This window comes from Nicotiana tomentosiformis, chromosome 5 (assembly GCF_000390325.3).
Source record: "Nicotiana tomentosiformis chromosome 5, ASM39032v3, whole genome shotgun sequence".
Classification (NCBI taxonomy): Eukaryota; Viridiplantae; Streptophyta; class Magnoliopsida; order Solanales; family Solanaceae; genus Nicotiana; species Nicotiana tomentosiformis.
In genome coordinates, this window is record NC_090816.1 from 138,945,731 (window position 1) to 138,960,765 (window position 15,035).

Here is a 15,035-nt window from a genome sequence, read left to right on the forward strand (position 1 = left end):
TCTTCTTACTTCCCTCTATCCCATTTTGAGTATTGTTTTAAAGAAGCAAACGATTCTTGGTTTGACCAAGACTTGATCAAACTCATTCTTAGTATTTTCAATTATTTAAAAGCATGGTATCAAGTATTTTTCAAATATCAATAAAATCTTACTTTATCAAAAAAATGGTATAAGATATTATCTATTTAGTTCTAAAATTGAACCTCCATTTTCCGAGAAAGAATGAATCAATGTCTGAAAGTTACTTGTATATATTTGATTATAAGAATGAATCAATGTCTGAAAGTTACTTGTATATATTTGATTATAAGAATGAATCAATGTCTGGAAGTTACTTGTATATTTGATTATTAGATCCTTTTAGAATTATCGTACTGCGGACCACACCGTTCATTATGGGATGGAAGGAATATCATTTACTATATTTCTATTCCTAAATAAGCTCATTTAAATGTGACGTGCAAGACAAGTTGGATTATCTCGGTTACTTCTGTATGTTTTTCATTATGTATTCTATGGTTCATGGTTAAATATCATACCGAGTCTTTACTAACTGGTCTGGACTTCTCACATAACAGACAAAAGGAAATTAAGGGTGCAATGTGTAAATAAAGGAAACTATAAATAAAAGATAATGGACTAAAGTGATAGGTCTTTTTTCTTTTCGGAAAGGACCAAAAAGGAAATAGGTTCACATAAAATGGAACGAAAGGAGTATTTGATTAGTTACGTTTAGAATTCTCATACTTCGGATCACACCATTCATTTGGGATGGATGGAGTAACATTTACGAGAATACTATTCCTAAATAAGTTCATTGTATTGTGACGTACAAGACTAGTAGGATTTAAATGGTTACTTCTATATGTTTTTCAATATGTATTCTCTGATTCATGGTTATCTAATCGAGTCTTTACATAAGCCTTTTACTCCACTTCTTATTGTGCTTGTAAGACCTTAAGAGGTACTCTTCTACTTAAGACCTTGCATCTATTTAAACAAAAGAAAAAAGGAACTTGCTTTTTTCCCCCTCCTATTTATCAGGTTTGTATATAGTACTGAATAAAGCAGAATAGATGTAGAAGATTCACTTAGATGACCCTAATTGAATTTGGGATTGAGGTGTAGTTAAATTGATTGATTCATTAAAAAGATTTGTATACAATTCTTTTCACAAAGCTGTTTGACCTTTGTTGGTCTTACTGCATTTGCTATGCATTTATGATCTCATCTCTTTCTCTTTCTCTATTTCATGGGAGCAGAAATGGAACCTGTAGACATCGAGCTCGGTTTGGGAGCTTCAGAGAAAGAGAAAGGGAATGCTGCTCGTAGAGCAAAACCAATGCATAAGTCCACAACATCAGTGTGTCTCAAGTATTTTGAGGCAAATAAAGTTGCTAAAATTCGGAAATGTAAATTTTGTTCACACCCTTATGCTATTACAACAAGCACTGGTAATTTGTCATGTCTAACCTCCTTCCCCATTCGAGTGAGACAAATGCTTAATTTTCATGTGAGCCTTTAAATTCAACTCTAATTTCATACGAAAGAGGTGAGGTTTGTGGTGAGAAATAGTAAAGTGATAATCGAGTATGCTAAACTTATATTTACATCAAATGTCATTTGTAGAATCGAAATTTATGGAAATATTAACTCAAATACTGCTGAAACAATTCTTACATAATCATGCTATATATGGATATTAGTGTAACGACCCGACTTGTCGTTTTGAGAAATTAAGCCCTGTTCAGTGACTTAAAGTCTCGAGAAACTTCGCAATATGTATTGTGACCCGCATGTGTGGTCGAGTTTGGTTTTCGGAAGATTCGGAATTTAATTTAAAGAAAAAAAATTCTCATTTTGAAGCTTAAATGGAAAGAATTGACCAGAAGTTAACTTTTGAGCAAACGACCTCGGAATAGAATTTTGATGATGTCAATAGCTTCATATGGCGATTTCGGACTTTGGCGTATGACCGGATTCGGATTTGGAAGTCCGTAGGACAATTTGATGCATTTTGGCAAAAGTTGAAAAATAGAAGATTTTTGGAAAAATCCTACCGAAGGGTGAATTTTTGGATAACAGGGTCAGATTTTGATTCCGGAGATGGAAATAGCTCCATTACGTTATTTATGACTTGTGTATAAAATTTGAAGACATTCCGGATTGATTTGATACGTTTCGGCACAAAATATAGAAGTTGGAAGATTTGAGAACTCAAAATTTGATTCGACGCGCGATTCGTAATTTCGTCGTTATTTGATGTGGTTTGAAGCCTCGACTAAGTTCGTATTGTATTTTGGGACATGTTGGTATAATTGGTTGAGGTACCGAGGGCCTCGGGCGAGTTTCAGATGGTTAAACGGACCAAAATTTGGACTTGAAGGAACTGCTGGAAATCTGCCACTGGTGTCATCGCATCTACGATGAAATGGAGCGCAGATGCGAAAGGAGCAGGCATGGGCGGTGGTCGCAGGTGCAAAAATTATCCCGCACCTGCGAGACCGCAGAAGCGGAACTTCTCCGCAGGTGCGAGAGGTCAGTGGGCATCGCAGAAGCGAGAAATTTCTAGCAAAAGCGAGCTCGCAGGTGCGTGAAATTAGTCCGCATAAGCGGAATCTGGGCAGAACATTTAGGACCAAAAATGGTCATTTCGCCATTTTCGATTTGAGATTTTGGAGCTCGGTTTCTGGGCGATTTTGGAGGAGTTCTTCACGACTTTGACTTGCGTAAGTGTTCTATATCCTAAAGTGATTATATTTCATGAATATATGATTATATTTATCGTTTAATTCGGATTTAATGGAAGAAAATCAAGAATTTTATAAAATCTTCCAAAAACGAAAATTTAAGATTTGGAAGTCGAGTTATTATTGGAATTCGATAAAATTGGTATGGTTGAACTCGTATCGGAAAAGGTGTTCGGATTTCATGAAAATTATGTCGGGTTCCGAGAGGCGAGTCCCGCGTTGACTTTTGTTGACTTTTTAGAATAATATTTTTAGTCAATGTATTATTATCCGGAATTATTTTCGATGAATTTTAATGAAGTTATACAATTAATTTGGATAGATTTGAGCCGTCCGGAGGTCATTTCAAGCAAGAAGGCTATTTTAGAATATCGGCCTAACTTCAAAAGGTAAGTATTTTGCCTAACCTCGAGTGGGGGAATTACCCCTTAGGCATTGAGTCTTATGTGCAATTTGTATAATTAAAAACTATGTACGCGAGGTGACGAGTACGTACTTGGGTTATATGTGCAAATTACATTGGTTAAAAATCTTTAGACGCCCTTATGTATTAAATGGAAAATTATTTGCACCTATTAAATTCTCTATTTGTCATGCCTAGATCCTTGTTTGTTGAAATTATTTTTACATGATGATTTGGTGTAATTGCCACCTTGATTTTTATGTGAAATATTATTTTGTTGAGTTGTTAATTTTCGAATATTTTGTTAAGATTTTTGTGCACATTATGATCGAGCCATGGGCTCCTTATTGTGGAAAATAAAGTATGGTTGATTTTTGTGGCAAGTTGTGATATTTGAGCACTTGATGTGCAATCTATGATAATTGTAATATTTGAGCATTTGATGTGCAGTCTATGCTATGTTGTAACATTTGAGCACTTGAGGTGCATTTTATAAGATGTGATATTGGCACATTATATTGTGGGAGTTATGTTCGTGTGTTTGCACGAGGTTTCTGTCGTGCTATTATAACTATTGATATTTGCACATATACATATATATGTATATATATATATATATATATATATGTATATATATATATATATATATATATATATATATGTGTGTGTGTGTGGAGGGGAGGGGGGAAGGGGGGTTGCGCATGTGGCGAGACAAGGTAGAAACATTATTGTGCACGTGTGGCGAGACAAGGTAGGCATTCACTTTACTATTGCACACGTGGCGAGACAAGGTGGGTTTTGTCGGGGATTGATTTGTGATGGCCTGGGGGCATTGTTGATGTTGCATATTTACTTTTGAGACTACGAGGCGGTACCTCGAGAGTACTCTTTTTGTTGATATTTTCTATGGTTGCACTTGCATTTTGTTATTTTGTTTTTCCGTGATATGTAAATCCTTGTGTTCTTTCGCGATGTATTATTTGATTTTATTGTGTGTTTTTATTCCTTGCTGTAATGTGTTGGCTTTGACCCTTGTACGAGACTCTGAGGATTTGTGTTTCCAGCTTTTACTAATTTTTAAGGTTAAGTTGTTTTGAATAAAAGAAATTGTTAGATGCTTTAATTCTTATAAGTTTCACATTCAAATCAGCAACTATCAGGTGTTTTATTTTTATTGAAATGTTATTTTCTCCACCCAAATAATTTTTAAAATAAACTCATTCTTTTGTTGATTTCCTACTTGATTTAAATATTTTAAACTTACCTTATTGGGAATATATATTGATATTATTGGCACACGAGTAGTCCGTGCAGTTGTGATAGAAACATGGGCAAAAGGTGCCGTGGAAATATAAAGGTGGGTTGAGACCCGTATTTGATGATTATGAAATGAGGTGTCACATGGTGAATTTTAAATTGAAGAATTTTATTTTAAAGATATTTATTTGAAATAATTTTATATTCGATGGATACATATTTGAAGGAAATATATATTTGGAAGGTATTTTATTTGAAGGGTTTTTATGTGAAAGACTTGTTTAATTGGTTGTACTTGTGTTCTTTCTTATTTGTCGGAGCAATAATTATGGTGTTCTTGCTGCCTTACTGTTTATATCACTGCTATTTGTTCTCGATTATTTTAGTAGGACACAGGTTATTTGACTAGTGAGTGTCTTGACTGTACCTCGTCACTACTCCGCTGAGGTTAATCTTGATACTTACTAGGCACCGCTGTGGTGTGCTCATTCTACACTTCTACACATTTTGTTTTGTGCAGATCCAGGTATGTTTCGTTAGTAAATGTGCGGGTCATTGCTGTGGAGACTCAAGGTAAACCTACTTGTCATGACCTAATATTTCCTCCGTTGGGTATCATGATGACATCCTAGTCTTAGGGACTAGGTAAGCCTAACAATAATTAAAATAACAATATTATTTAAATAGAATCTCTTAAAATTTCCAAAACCGGTGGTACAAGTCATAAGCTCTATAGAGTGTTTGCTAGAAAACTTCTAAATATAACTGTCTAGAAATAAGGATAAACAGTGCAAAACGAAAACTGGAAGGTGACTCCGAAGCTTGCGAATGTAGCAACAAATTTACCTTGAGTCTCCACAGCAAATTTAAGGCGATCAGGGTTCCTTATGTTTCAGGACTAGTGCTACCGGTCATGTCGGCCAGCCACCAGTACCACCAGCCAGGGCCGCGAGAGGCCGAGGTAGAGGTCGTGGTAGGGGCAGAGGTGCAGCCCATACAACAGCTGGGGCAGTACCTGTAGATCCACCGATTGTCCCAGATCAGGACTAGGATCCAGTTGTTGATGCACAAGCTCAGGCACCACCTATGCCTATTGTGATTCCAAGACTTCATGAGGCCCTATCTCAGATTCTGACAGCGTGTACCAGCCTTGCTCAGGCGGTCTCTATTTCGACGGCTGTAGCCACTTCTCTGGCTAGGGGAGGCACTCAGACTCCCGTCCCCGAGAAGGTTATTCAGGGACTTCAGACACCGGAGGCACCACTAACCCAACCGGTTGCAGTTGCTCAAGATTATGTGGTTCCTGCTATGCATGAGGATGATCAACGTAGGTTGGAGAGGTTTGGGAGACTCCAGCCACCACCTTTCAGTGGCACAGAGAGAGAGCATGCTCAGGACCTTTTGGACAGGTGTCAGAGGATACTCCGTACTACTGGTATTCTGGAGACTTGTGGGGTCTCAATCACTACCGTTCAGTTCTATGGGGCTGCACTCAGATGGTGGGAGACTTACGAGAGGCGTAGGCCTATTGGCGCAGCACCCCTTACTTGGCAGTAGTTCTCCATGGTCATTTTGGAGAAGTTCGTTCCTCGATCCTCCGGTAAGGTGATATGTTTGTGACACAGTATGATATTCGGTTCTCCGAGTTGGCCTGTCATGCGATCTGGTTGGTTCCCACGGACAGAGAGAGGATCATGAGGTTTATTGATGGTCTTACTTATTATCTACAGTTTCTCATGACTGGAGAGAGGGTTTCGGGTGCTACTTTTTATGAGGTTGTCGACATTGCTCGACAGATTGAGATGGTTTGCAGTCAGGAGAGGGTTGAGAGGGAGGACAAAAGGCCTCGTGGTCAGGGTGGATTCAACAGTGCTCCTTTTGGGGGTCAGTTCCAGCACGGTAAAGGTCGTCATTTCAGACAGGCTCAGTCAGCTCTGCCATTTCATCGGGGTGCATCATCTGGCCATGGTTCTCACAGTTCTCACCAGGGCCACTCATCACTTAGTGCCCTTCTAGCTCAGAGTTCGTCCCATGCTCCATCTGTTCAGGGGTCTTCCATGCCAGGTTCTTCTACCAGTAATCTTGGTGCTGGGGGTTCCCTTTAGTTTCCGCCACCACCACTAGGGAGTTGTTTTGAGTGTGGGGAGCTTGGGCATATGTGGAGGCATTGTCCTCATCATCATGGAGGTCTATCTCAGCAGAGAAGTCAGCCTCCGACTTCAGCACCAGTTACCTCACCACCCGCCCAGTTAGCTCGGGGTGGAGGTCAGTCAGCTAGGGGTCGCCCTAGAGGGGGAGGCAGATCAGGGTGTGGCCAGGCCCGTTTCTATGCCCTCTTTGTCAGACAAGACGCTATTGCTTCAGATTTTGTGATTACAGATATTGTCTCAGTTTGTCACCGAGATTCCTCAGTATTATTTGACCCTGGTTCCACGTATTTATATGTTTTCTCGTATTTCGCCCATTTTCTGGATATGCCCTGTGAGTCTTTAGTTTCATCTGTACATGTATCTACTCCTATGGGCGATACTATTATTGTGGACTGCGTATATCGGTCATGTGTGGTGACTATTGGGGGTCTAGAGACCCAAGTGGACCTTTTGCTGCTCAGTATGGTCGACTTTGATATGATAACCATTTTGAAGGTCCTTATTGTTTTCATTTATAATTTAATCAGATGAGAAAGCTTTCTCATAAAATTCTCTTTGTAGTGGAATTATTCTAATTATTTCTGATATACATTCTAATACATATTCTATGTATTCTATATCTTGGGTTCTTTGATATTGTTCTATATTATCTTTTACTAGGTTTTTTAGTAAATTTATTTTATCTGTAGTTTGTTGCCAGTATTGTAGATATGTATGATTCATTATATGTTATCAAAATATAGATCTAGCTCATATAAGTCTGTTTCTGGTATAATTAGTTCTGTCCAGTTTTGATTCATTATTTCTGTTATTTCAAAACTAATTAATTTTTCATAGATTATTCTTCTTACATCATTATTAATGTTTTTTAGTATATATAGTATAAGTGTTTTATAGCTAATATCGTCATCTATTAAGTAAGTGTTCATCTTATCATATGATTTGCTAAACATATTCCTTTTAATCTCTATGTTTATTATCCTTATTCATCATATTATAATAAGTTATTTTAATCACCTTTTCTGGTCACTACCATGATTTTCTGCTTCAATCAGTTACCCTAACAGCGCTTCAACTCATGTTTACTCCCCTAAACGGCCTTCTGCCTACCGGTTTCAACTTTAGGATGCATAGTCTGGGCTTACCTACTCTTAGCATATTTTCATGGCAAACTTACTCAAGATGATTTTTATAACAGTACTATTATATGATGGATAATTATAATCTACATGTATGAGATTATCAGGAATATACTAGTTTAGCTAGTCATGTTTATAGTGTTACATACCTGTTTTTGTAGATTCTTGGTGTCTTCTTGTTGATCTTTCATATTTTCTTGCTGATTCATAGCTTGCTTATCTTCCATAGCTTTCCTGTATTTTTTCTTTAAGTATTTTATCTGTAAGTATTTCTTGTGAGAAGAGAAGAGAGAGGAGAGAGAAGCCCTTGGCCTGAAGATGTAGCCTGTTTTATTTCATAAACGAAAGGCTTATTTATAATATTACAAAATGACTTTTACTATTCATGAACGACCTTTACTGTTCATGAAACTGACTCTTGACTCTTACTATTCATGAACGACCTTTACTGTTCATGAAACTGACTCTTAACTCTTACTATTCATGAACGACCTTTACTGTTCATGAAACTGACTCTTGACTCTTACTATTTACTTTACGACTTTTACAAAAAACAAAATAACATAAAAAAAAGAAAAGAATCTAATATATCTTTCATATTATTTTGTCTGCCATATTTCTTTGTCGTCTAGTTTGTCGTCTTCTTCTTCAGTAATCTTCTTCTTGTTTATTCCAGTTGTACGTCTGGAACAATATTATCTTCTCCTTTGCATTTTGAGCATATGTGGTCTGGATATTTGTGACTGATTAACTTGCAATATCTTGTTAATAATTCTGGAGAAATAAAATTTGTCCTTATAGCTCTTGTGGTTGTAGATTGTTCTGGCTTCAAAAGACTTAAGACCCATTGTCTTAATTCTTCCATATCTGGTTCTCGTATTTCTCTACAATTTGAATATATCATTGTCTGTTCTCTTGAATAATAACTCCAAATAGCATTCTGGTTTAGGTAGTTGTTTGCTAGTTCATTTAGTATTGTGGATATTCCGATAATCCTTTTATTTGCATAAAAGTCTGGAATATTTATTTTTTCTATCTCTTCTTGTTCTTCTATTTTTTCTGGTATGAGCATCTCTCTTGTAAGTCCGATCTTGATAACTTGTATGATAGGTTTTATCTCTTCATATAGTATTTCTGCTGTAGCTGAATAAAATCTTATATAGAACAATGTTCCTTTGGTTATCCTTTTGTATTGCATAAATGCTCTGTATAATTCTGGTATGGTAGCTATCTCTTGTCCTGTTTGTGTATATACTGTATCTAGCAATCCGTAATTGTAACAAGTGGCTACTAGTTTTGCATTTGTATTTGGTAATGCTATTAGTTTATTATATCCTGTTAGATAATGAGTAATATAATCTTCATCTGGATTTTGGGTAGTTTGGGATCTTGGATTTTTGTTTAGGAAGTTTTGTATTTTATATATGTTGTCTATATATGTACGGGTTATATGGTTGTATGTCTTTTTGGCTTGGTTTAGGCTTTCTTTGTAGGTGTTTATCTGTGGTGGTAGGAATATTTCTTTCTGGGTATTTTGGATATTTTTCTGTATGAATGGTTTTGAAAATAGATTGTTCATATTTGTATTTGTATATCTAGGTTTAATTTCTTCCTTTTTCTTTGCAGATAAACTGCTAGCTGTGCTGCTTCCTGCAACTGCATTTAACAAACTGTTATGAGTTTTTAGGTGTTTCTCAACGTCACCTTCTAGCTCTGGAATTTTAGAGACTTCCGATCATCTTATCTCCGCATTTTTCAAGTCATGCTGCTGACCACTAGCTGTTTTCTTTATTATCTGTATCTCTTCTTCTATGCTTTCTACTTTTTTACAAAGTGTAGTCATAGCTAAGAGTATATTTTTCATTGTGTCATCTGGTTCAGTTTGGGTAGCTTTGTCTTGATAAGTAATCTGCAATAACATTCTTCTTAGTAGTGATTATTTCAATTGTAAATGTAAAGTTTAATATATTTAATACCAGTCTGCGTATTTCTTTTGTTGTAACTGAATCTTGTACTTTTCTGGTTATCCACCATTTAACTTGGGTGTTATCTGTTCTTACAATAAATCTGTTGTAAACTATATATGGTTCAAATGCTAATAAACATTTATATAATGCAAATAATTCTTTTCTATTTATCTCCCATTTTTCTTGTGCTTCCGTATAAGATCCTGAATAATATCTGCAATGATGTTCTATTTTTTCTTTATCATATTTATATTTAAGAACTCCTTCATAACTATGATTACTCGAATCTGTTTCTACAATATAAGTAAATTTCTTGTTTTCATCTGGGAAGTATAATTTTGGTAATTTCTTGCACAATATTTTAATCTTCCTTATTTGTTCTTTATCTTTTTCATCAAACCCATATTCTACATCCTTTTTTAGTTTTTTCTGTAAAGGTTTTAAGTTTTCTGCTAATTTGGGTATATATTCTCTTACTTGGTTTACTAGTCCTAAAAATGATTGTAATTTCTTTTTTGTATCTATGTTTTCGTCAAGTTTAATTATTTTTTGTACTATATGTGTTTGCATTTTTATTCCATTTTTATCTATTTGTATTCCTAAAAATTCTATCTGATTCTTCATAATTTCTGCTTTGGTTTTGCTTAAGCTTATACCAGAGTTTTCTACAATATGTATGAATTTTTTAAATAATTTTATATGTTCATCTTGTGTTCTTGAATATAGTAATATATCATCTATATATACTATACAGTTTTCTAGTTGGCTAAAATAATTATCCATAAAATGTTGGTATCTTCCTGGTGCATTTTTATATCCAAATGGTAAGACATTCCATTCATAAAATCCTTGTGGTACTGTAAATGCTGTTAGTTTTTTAGATTCATCTTCTAGTTTTAGATGGTAAAATCCTGATTTACAGTCAAATTTACTGAAGTAATTATATCCTTGGATTTGTCTTATTTTTAATATCTTATTAGGTATTGGGTAATTATATGTTTTAGTTTTTGCATTTAAGTTTCGGTAATCTATAACCATTCTACTTTTTCCTCTTTTTTGTTCACTATGTTTATTTACTATAAATGCTGGACTTGTATGTTTACTATTACTTTCTTGTATGTAATTGTTATCTAATAATTCTTTTATATGCATTTTGAATTCTGCTAAGTCATCAAAGTTATATTTTAAAGGTTTTTGTGTTATTATGCTGTTTTCTTCTATTAATTCTATTTTTATTTTTGTTTTATGTTTATTCCAACCTTTTAGAGGGTTATCATTATATAATTTTTCTAATTCATTCTGGATTATTTTTACTTTGTCTATTGTAAATATAATAATTTCTAATTGAGTAGTTATATTTTTACTTATATTTTCTAATTTTTGTGTGATTTTTTCACTTCCTTTTATCCATTCTGTATTTTTTCTTTGTTTATTATTTACTCTTTTTGCTCCTACTTTGTTTTTACATGGTGTGGTAAACCACCAGTGTGTCCTTGTTATTATATGTGGGTATAGTTTATCTAAAAATGGCATTCCTAGTAATATATCTTTTGTAGTAAATTCAAAGTTATATATTTCTTCTATAGTTAATATTTTATCCCATATTTGTATTTTTACATTCTTGGCTCTGTAGTTAATCATACTGCCTTCATTATTAAATCCTGTTACTACCATAGGTATTTTTAATTTTTCCCATTTATCTGTTGGTAAACAATTATATTTACATATATTAGCTTCTGCTCCTGTGTCTATCATTGGTGTATAGTATCTATTATAATATCCTTCTACTATAATTTTTGCGAGTATATATATTTTCATTCTTCTGTTCTTTTTATTATTATTTTCTTATCTTTGTATGTTATGGTTAATTGTTTATCTCCTATATTGTATGGTTTTACTTTTTCTAACCATTTTATTCCTAATGTAATATTTTCGTTTTTGTTTTCTTGATATATTTTAAATTGTATTATCAAAGGTATTCCTCCAATAATTATTTCTTTCTCTGTGATTTCTTCATTTATTATTAATTCTTTAGGTAATTCAGGGCATAATTGTTCAGTAGTTATTATTTCAGTTTCTGTTACTAATTCTCTTGTGATATAATTTTCTTCTTGTCCTGTATTTATTAATATTTGATATTTTCTTTGTTCCATGATTCCAGTTATATAGTAATGGTATGGATTTATTTTTTCTTTTGTGTTTCTTATTAAGTTTTTTGGGATTATATATTCCCTTCTTGATGTACTTATCCTTGATGATGTTGGTGTTTCATAAGTTAATTGGTTTGGTATACTTGATGTACTTAATCTTTCTTTTACTATTTCTAAGTCTTCTTCCATGTCAATTTCTTTATAACTATATTCATTATTATCAATAACTGTAACTATTCTTTCAAATGAATTTTCTATTTTTATTTTATTAATTTTATTTTTTGCTGCTATTTTATGTTTTGTTGTTTTTTTACATCTAGCTGTAAATATCTTACTTCCAGGTGTTAATTCTATTCCTGACATTTTCCAGTATAATACTAATGATTTATCTATATTTCTATCGTTTATTGCTATTGAATAATTGGCACTTATTATGAATTTAAATTTTTGGTATATAAGATTTCCTTTTATTGCACTTATTATGCTTTTTTCTATAGGTTGGATTATTCTATCATCTGCTAAATATATTTCTATAGGGGTATCTATTCCTTCTCTAAAACATGCTTTTATTAGTATTTCAGTTCCTCCTAGGTGTACATATTTAATTGGGTTTTTTGCCTTTATATCTTGTATTTATTTATTTATTATTCTTTTATTTATTATTGGTATTTTAGCTTTTCCTTTTGTATATTTACAGTTAATTATATGTTCTTTTTGACTAACTACGTAGTATTCTTCTCTTTGTCTTTTAAACCAATTTTTTATTGTGGGTACTTCAAATATTTTTTCGACACTGAGGTCTAACTCTTTTCCTTTTATTTGTTCAAATATATTATTATCAAATATAATTTTTTGTTCTGATGATTCTTCATCTTTATATTCTTCTCGTGTTATTACTTCTATTTCTTTTTCAGTCATTATTATCTTCTTTGGTTATATCATTATCTATTTCTATTTCATCTTCTGTATCTGATATTTCATATATACTATCTTCACTATCTAGTTCATAATCTATATATTCTATTTGCATATATTCTTCATCATCAATCATGATTTCTGTTATTTGTTTTTTCTTTAGATTTCTAGGTGCTTTACAATCTTTAGCTATATGTCCTAATTTTCCACAGTTATAACAAGTACATTCTGTTAGTTTCTTTTTTGGTCTAAATGATCTTTTATTCTGATAATTTTTTACATAATATCTTTTTCTTGGTTTTTTATTTTTATATTTTGATCTATATTTATTATATCTCTTTGTTTTCCATTTTTTATTATTATATTTATCTGTACATCCAAATTGTGGTGCTGTTTTATTTTTACAACATCTTAAGTTTTTTATTAATATTTTTTCTATTTTTGTTTCTTCTTTATATTTTTCACATAATTGTATAAACCATTATTGTAGAAATTTTATTCTAGCTCCTAAAGTATCTGCTAATCCTGCTTCATTCCATTCTTTTATTATTTTAGAATTAAAAGGTTCTGGTAATTTTGTGAAATATAATTTTCTTATTTTTTTTCTTTCTTCTGCATTATATGTTCCTTTATAATAATATTCTCTAAATGCACAAGTATATTCGTCTATATAACACATATTACATATTGCTAATTTTGTTATTAGATTTCTATTTATTTGTTTTTCCTTATTTTGTTCTTCAATTTCTGTAGTCATGCTACTAAATTCGTTTCTTATGGCTATTTCATATTTGTATAATATTTCTATATTTGTTGTTACTATTTCACCATTAAATTTTTTATTGCTTCTTAAGGTATCTATACTTTCTCTAGTTAAATTTTGTAACCATAATTTTACCGTTCCTTCTTTCTATATATTCTGGTGTTTCTGTCATTCCTATTTTATTATCTACCAATTGTTTAGATACATATCCTATCCATAGTTGGATTGTTTTATTTATATCTGCTACGCAATCTAAATCTAAAAAGTTATATTGTTCTGATATTGGTTTTGGTGTCGATTTTTTATTTAATCTACTATCCCATAGTGTATTATATCTATCATGTTGTTCATAATTAGCTGTATAATAATCTGGGTATAATTCTTTTGGATTTTTTACACCTGATGTACTAGGTTTTTCATCCATATTTACATCTCCTGTATTTACTTCTACATTTTTTGTTTTTTCTATACTTTCTAAAAGTTCTGTATATGTTTCACTTATTTCGCTTGATTCTGACTCTTGGTCATCTATATTATTATCTATTTCTTCAATTCTGAGAGTTTCTTCTGTTTGTAATATTTGTTTAAATTTATTTATTTCATCTGTTAATTCTATTTCTTTATTCTTTTCTCTTTGCTTGTTTTCATATAGTGCTTTTAACATATTTAATTCTTTTTCTAATGCTATAATCTTTGTATTTTTGGTTTCTTCCAATTGTTGTATTTCTTTGCTTGCTTGTTTTTTAATAATTTCAATTTCTTTTTTCTTATCAATTTCCTCATTTTCTCTACTTATTCTTGTCATAGCTGTTAAGCTATCTTCTAATCTTGCTGTTTCTTTTTCTATCATTAAGTATAATTGGTCTCCTATTTTTTTATATCTTCTGCCTAAGTTTGAAAATATTATTTTTATTTTTAATCCGTCTTGGTTTTCATAGGTTTTTTCATCTATTGCAAATTCTTCTTTGTTCATTTTTTTTTAATCTATAGCTCTGATACCATTTTGTTCATCTATTGCAAGTAGGGTGATTTCATATTTGAAGGCTTAGCGTATGGTTGAGAAGGGTTGCCTATCTTATTTGGATTTTGCGAGGGATGTTAGTGTAGAGACTCCTGTCATTGATTCTGTTCCGGTGGTATGTGATTTTTCGGATGTATTTCCTGCAGACCTGTCGGGTATGCCGCCTGACAGGGATATTGACTTTGTTATTGATTTGGTACCGGGCACTCAGCCGATTTCTATTCCACTGTATCATATGGCACCGGCGGAGTTGAAGTAATTGAAAGAACAACTTCAGGAACTCCTTGATAAGGGGTTTATTCGGCCTAGTGTGTCACCTTGGGGTGCACTAGTTCTATATGTGAAAAAGAAGGATGTTTCCATGAGAATGTGTATTGATTACAGGTAGTTGAACAAAGTCACAGTCAAGAACAAGTATCATTTGCCTCGTATTGATGATTTATTCGACCAGTTTCAGGGAGCGAGGGTGTTCTCCAAGATTGATTTGAGGTCCGATTATCACCAGCTCAAGATTCGGGAT

The 15,035-nt window shown here is 32.8% G+C and overlaps 1 pseudogene; it reads right to left on the reverse strand.

The window, feature by feature from the left end:
* The window catches only part of LOC138893232 (uncharacterized), a 62,439-nt pseudogene extending 52,819 nt beyond the window's left edge, over positions 1-9,620 (reverse strand).
* Positions 9,621-15,035: the final 5,415 nt, after the last annotated feature.